Source organism: Cotesia typhae, unplaced genomic scaffold, assembly GCF_013202065.1.
Source record: "Cotesia typhae breed Kobodo isofemale line unplaced genomic scaffold, CoteBio_Ctyphae contig_56, whole genome shotgun sequence".
NCBI lineage: Eukaryota > Metazoa > Arthropoda > Insecta > Hymenoptera > Braconidae > Cotesia > Cotesia typhae.
The window spans coordinates 1,541,723-1,548,124 of record NW_027423760.1 but is presented as its reverse complement, the minus strand read 5'-3'; positions in this window follow the sequence as shown (position 1 = coordinate 1,548,124).

Below are 6,402 nucleotides of genomic sequence, written 5' to 3'. Positions count from 1 at the left end.
GCATCATTGAACCCTCCACGAGCGCTTGGTGTAATCCGGTGATCATGGTGAAGAAAGCAACCGGGGAATATCGAATGTGTCTGGATTTCAGACGACTGAACGCTATTTCGAAACCGTGTGCCTACCCACTACCGTTAATGACTTGGATTCTCGATCAGCTAAGCGGCGCAAAACTTATATCGAAGATAGATTTGAAACACGCGTATCACCAGGTCAAATTAGACCCAGCGTGTCGAGAATACACCGCATTTTGTGTCCCAGGGCGCGGCATGTTCCAATACGTCGGGATGCCGTTCGGATTAGCTGGTGCACCTCCTCATTTCCAGCGACTCATCGACAAGATGTTGGAACGACGACGAGCACTCAAGGTCTTTGGGTACCTGGATGACCTGATAGTGGTCACTGAGACGTTCGAGGAGCACCTCGAGGCCCTGGAGGAGATATTTGACGCACTAGAAAGTGCCAATTTGAAAATAAATATCGAAAAATGCGAAATCTGTACTGATGAAGTACGTTATTTGGGGTACCGCGTTAATGATCAAGGACTGCTTGTTGATCCAGACCGGGTGAAACCCATGCTGGAGTTCCCTAGACCGTCCAACATGAAGCAGGTACGACGATTCCTTGGAATGGCGTCGTGGTATCGACGTTTCATTCCTGACTTTGCGACCCTGGCCGAACCATTGACGAGGTTGACGAGTAAGAAAGTCCGTTGGACTTGGACCGCCGAACAAGATACCGCATTCGAAGCCTTGAAAGTGGCTTTGGCTACAGCACCAGTACTGGCGTGCCCAGATTATTCAAAGACTTTCGTATTACAAACCGATGCCAGCGCGACAGGCTTGGGTGCTGTTCTGACGCAGGAATACGAAAGTGGAGAGAAAGTCGTCGCGTACGCCAGCCGAATAATGAACAAGGCCGAGAGGAATTATTCGGCAACCGAACGTGAATGTCTAGCAGTTTTATGGGCCTGCGAGCACTTCCGACGATACCTCGAAGGCTATCGCTTCAAGGTGATTACAGATCACAGCAGTCTGCGTTGGTTGCGTGATTTGAAAAGCAAAACGCCTCAATTGGGCCGGTGGGCGATGCGATTAGCCGAATATCAGTTTCCAATCGAGTACCGCAAGGGGTCTTTAAATGATGTACCCGATGCCTTGTCACGAATGTTCGAACGTGATGAATACGAACCGGATGACGAACTGTGCGTAGTTGACGAAACAGAACCCGAACCTGCTGATGTACCAGCGGCTGAGCGAGTGGACGACTGGTATACTCGACGCAAACGAGACGTATTGACGAACCCACGCCGATGGAAAGGCTGGCGAGTCGAAGACGATCACTTATACCGATTTCGACCGAATCGATTGATAACCCAGGTCGTCGAGGACCTGGATGCCTGGAAATTAGTCCCACCGAAAGCTGCTCATTGGGGAATTATCGCTGAAAACCACGATCCACCCGAAGCTGGTCACTTAGGAGTTGAGAAAACGGTGAATCGAGTCGCGATCGACTATTATTGGCCGGGGATGGACGAAGACGTACGTAAATACGTCGGTGAATGTGTAACATGTCAAACTGTGAAGGTTTCACAACAACCACCAGCGGGATTGATGTGTAGACGAACCGTACATACGCCTTGGACTGTGGTAGCCGCTGACTGTATGGAATTTCCAGCCAGTAAGAACCAGTTCAAATATATGATCGTATTCCAGGATTTATTCACCAAATGGATTGAATTATGCCCAATTCGGAAAGCCGATGGCCCGACGATCATCCGTGAGTTCGATAAACTCATCGTACATCGTTTCCGCTGCCCTGAAGTGCTATTGACGGACAACGGAACCGAATTTGCGAACAAACTGATGGAAGAGGTCGCGCATGCGTATGGGATTCACCATTCACGAACTCCACCGTACCACGCTCAAGCGAACCCTGTCGAACGCATTAACCGCGTCTTGAAAACGATGATTATTTCGTATGTCGAGTTGGATCACCGACTATGGGACGAACATGTCCATGAATTCCGACATGCGTACAATACTGCCGTCCACAGTTCGATACACGTTTCTCCAGCCATGCTGAATTATGGTTGGCAACCCAGACCGCCGAAATACTACCGAAATCTGATCGAAGGTGACGTAGACATTCCCTGCCCAGATACTACTGCTTGGGAAAAACGTATGACCCGACTGACCCAACTCCATGATCTGGTAACTGACAATTTAGGACGTAGCTTCGAACGCCAAGCCCGCTATTACAATCGGCATCACCGAGACGAGCGTTTTGCCGTCGGGGATGTCGTTCGAGTTAGACAACACGTATTATCCCGAGGAGCCGACCGATTCTCGTCAAAACTCGCGCGTAAATATTCCGAAGGAACCTATATCGTCTCGAATGTCATTTCGCCTGTCGTTTACGAACTTGTTGAGCAAAATGGGCGACCGATAGGTCGCCAACATGTCAAAGCACTGCGACTCGTACGCCCACAGTCGAATAATACCGATCTCGACGATTAGGGACAAAGCTCGAGCAAACATCGTACATTTAAAAATGGTTTGGTTGGTTTATGTATTATTGTTGCATGTTATATGTGTGGAATTGTAATCTTTACAGAATGTCGACCTACGAAGCCGTGCGGTATGCTCAGCTCCTGTATTGGGCTGAGTACTTCCAGCCAGATTGGGTGAAGCCGCTGCAGGAAGCGGAAGAGACTCACCGCCGAAGCTTACAAATCACGCCGCTTTCTTCGTCGCGAGCCAGGTTCTGGGCCCAAGTACGGTCCTGGTGGTACAGGGAACCACAACCCAACCACTCAACGGTAATTCCGCTGATGTGGCGTTGCTCCTGCTGCAAGGCCGCCGTCGCGAGTCCAGGCCAGTGTGCGTCACGGGCTAAGCAGGTCCTGGAGAGTCATTTACGCCCGACACAGCAGGTGGAGAATGTCATGGCGATCTTGCGTCGACATACACCACCAACGCTCGTGCCGAAAGTGCCACGCGACCTCGCCAGGATGCGGGCGATGGCGCTGGCCGAAAAGCTTCGCCAGGAACCCGACCTGCCGCCGATTCGCCACGCAGGCTGTTGGAATTGTGGCCTGGGCCACAATATGACCGAGTGCCCATTCCCGAGGGGAAGCTTCTGCGCTCATTGTGGGCATCAAGGGTTCTACTTCGAGGAGTGTCCGCGATGCAAGCCGACCCTTTTCGGACTGCCGCCTCGAACCGCGGATTCCCGTCAAGGAAGACGTTAACCCGGCCGAAAGGCGTGGGTAGCCGATACGTCGGCCAACGAGGGCTCGTCGTCCGCCCGTTAATTACGGATTAGACTGTTTATGTTTTTTCTTTTCTTTTCTATTACTGTTTATTTTTTATTTTTTTTTTTTTATTTTTATTTTTATTTCCTAATTTTTATTTTTTTTTTTTTTTAATTTTTTGTATTATTAGTTCTTGTGCGCCGTTGCGCTTGTGGTTTCGCTAAGCGAAGCCTGATCTCTGCCGCCCCAAGAGGGGAGCAAGCACTGAGTGATTAATCATAGTCTGTTTTGGTTAGTTATATTCGATGTATTAGCATAAAATTTTGTGTGCCTCTATACGCCGTTGCGTGGAAGTTGAGTCACCGCCGCGTGACGTCAAGTTGAACGTGCCGCTGAGCGGAGTATTGATAATGTAATTTTAATAAATAAATGTTCGTTTGGTATATTTACTGTTGTTGATGTCGCATCCTACCCCTATATTCAGGTGAAGGGATCTATGGCACCGTTTCTGCGACCCATGTGGCTCCCAGTCGACGTCTGGGGGGAGGTGTTGTGACGTGGGAAATTTTCCCCACTAAAAATTTCGCATTAGATTTGTTTTTTTTGAAAATTAGTTAGTTTAGTTGGTCAAGCTGATGGATGGCGGGGATTCGACGCGCCTGTGTCGCCCCAAGAGTTGCCGGCCAGAATGCGAAGCTCGAGGTAACAGTAAGCCGAACCACGCCAAATTATAACGTAGTTTACTAGGCAATTTACTATGTAATAAACTATGTAATCGAGAGAGTGAGTGAGCGAGAGAGTGAATGAGACAAGCGACCGGGCGAACCCTCAGTTCAGTTCGCAACCAACTACCCGGGAGACATCTGGGAGGGTCAACGATCAACGAGGGAAACCCGGCATCGGAACTGACCAATGACAGGACGTTGAATCACTGGGAGCACACCAGGGCCCCACCTGAACGCCGAAAAGAATACTAGATTGAGTATCGACCAACCATCGACGATGGAAATTTATCGAAGACTGCTGATTGGACGCGCAGCGTGGTAGCTGTGCTAGCGAAAAGCCACAGATTGCTGGCACAACGGAAAAGCCGGCAATTCTGAGCCGGCCACTGACACGAGTGTTGATTTTTTTTTTTTGTTTGTGGTTAAATTATTTGTCACGTTGCGAAAGCAAAACGACAAGTTTTTTTTTTAATTTTTACGTAAATTCAGCCGCGCCTTGGCGAATTACTCAATTGTACGAGTTGCTTTTATTTGTGAGCCGATCGAACCGAGGTTAGAACTTCTCTCGGGAGTTATTTTATTTGTCAATCGACAAAGGTCGAGAATTCAACGAACGTTTTGGTCCTTTTCCATCGACGGAATTTCCGAGACGCCATCGCCGAGAACCTCTGCCGCCGTCAGCCACGCCGTCACTTTCTGCTGGAGTCACATCTTCACCAGGAAGTCGATTGAACTGGGGTAAGTGCGGTCGCAGTTATTAATACACCTGGTTGACGTCACCGAGTCCGTACTTAATTCGAGGTCGGAGAGGTCGTACCTGTCCGATTTAGAATTATAATTAATTATTAAGTTTTGTTTTGATTTTTTTATTCGATTATTGATGAAGTTTTGTGAAATTGCACACTTTTGAGACGCAATTTTTGTTATTGACGTCAGCCAGGTATTCGGTGCCACAAAAGAAAAAAAATTGTAATCCGCGTAAGGAATGTTGTGTATATTGTCGATTTAGTAGATCAAAATTTGAGAATGCATGCCGAATGAAAATTGGCTCGAATCAAGGGCCATCTACGAGCGTGGTTGTTAATCATACCTCGAGCTTTGTCCCGCGTGTTGCCCGACGGGTAACCAGAGTTACCTATAGTTCAATTACCCGCCGCAATTGATAACTGATCGATTGATTGTGACATCAATAGTCAAACGACGACAAATCGATGCTATTGATAAATTCGACAGTAACATAAACCACGAACCAGTTATAAATTTTTTTTGATAGTTAAAAAAAAAAAATTTTTTTTTACAAAAAAAAAAAAAAAAATTTTTGTTGCTTGTCTATTACGAAAGAGACGCCAAGACGTTTATTTTGTTAATTTTACTTTATTTAATTTTTGAAACGATCAAAATTCGGTTGCCACGATAACTCGATAATTTTTTTTTGTATTGTTAAATCCGAAAAATTTGTTGCTAGGAAGAAAAATACGAAACATATATTTTTGTTGTTTCCAAAAAAAAAAAAAAAAAAAAAAAAAAGAGATTGTTATTACGAAGACGGGCTACGACCATAATATTCGTTTTCTTAAATTCGAAATTTGTTGTTACGAGACAACCAGCGAAACAATTATTTTTTTGTTTTTTTGTCGTTATTTTTTTATTTATCACTTGTTGTAAAAATAGTAAAGCGAGGTCACATATTTTTCTTACTTCGAAATTTTGATTGTCATTGAATAAATACGAACTCATTATTTATAATTTCGATCGTATCCAGAATTTTTTTTTGTTCATTGCACAGTCCCTGCGCATTACTGATTTTCTTTGGTTGTCTCAATGTTTTTTTATTATCCTCTTCGACTAAATCTTCCGCATCGATTTTCCTCTTCGCTCCACGAACTCTAGAATCTCTTCGACGTTGACCTGCCGCCCGACGACGATCAATTGCTGAAGCCGAACCGTGGAACGTCAAGTTCCTGGCGCCCAACAAGCGACGAACCAGGTAATCCAACATTTATGTGGAACTCCCCGGTGCTGTCGACGCCAGCCCGTGAAGAAAACCCCATTATAATATATATATATATATATATATATATATATATATATATATATATATATATATGTAATATAACGCAGGATGTTGCCGCGATTGTGTCTACAGTTCTTGACGGATCTAGATGAAATTTGTTACACATATTCTATGGATAATAACCTTGGATGAGTTCGAAGATGAGCGAAATCCATCAATAAGTTTAGAAATGGCAGCTCTTTAAAATTATCAAAATAGTGAAAATCACGTTTTCGGTGACTTCATTGATATATAACTTTTGATTGAAAAGAGATGCCTAATTTGTGACAAATTCATGTGAAAGCTCATGAAATTACCTTTAATTTGACGTATATAACATTGACATTTTGACTATTTTTAGTTATTTT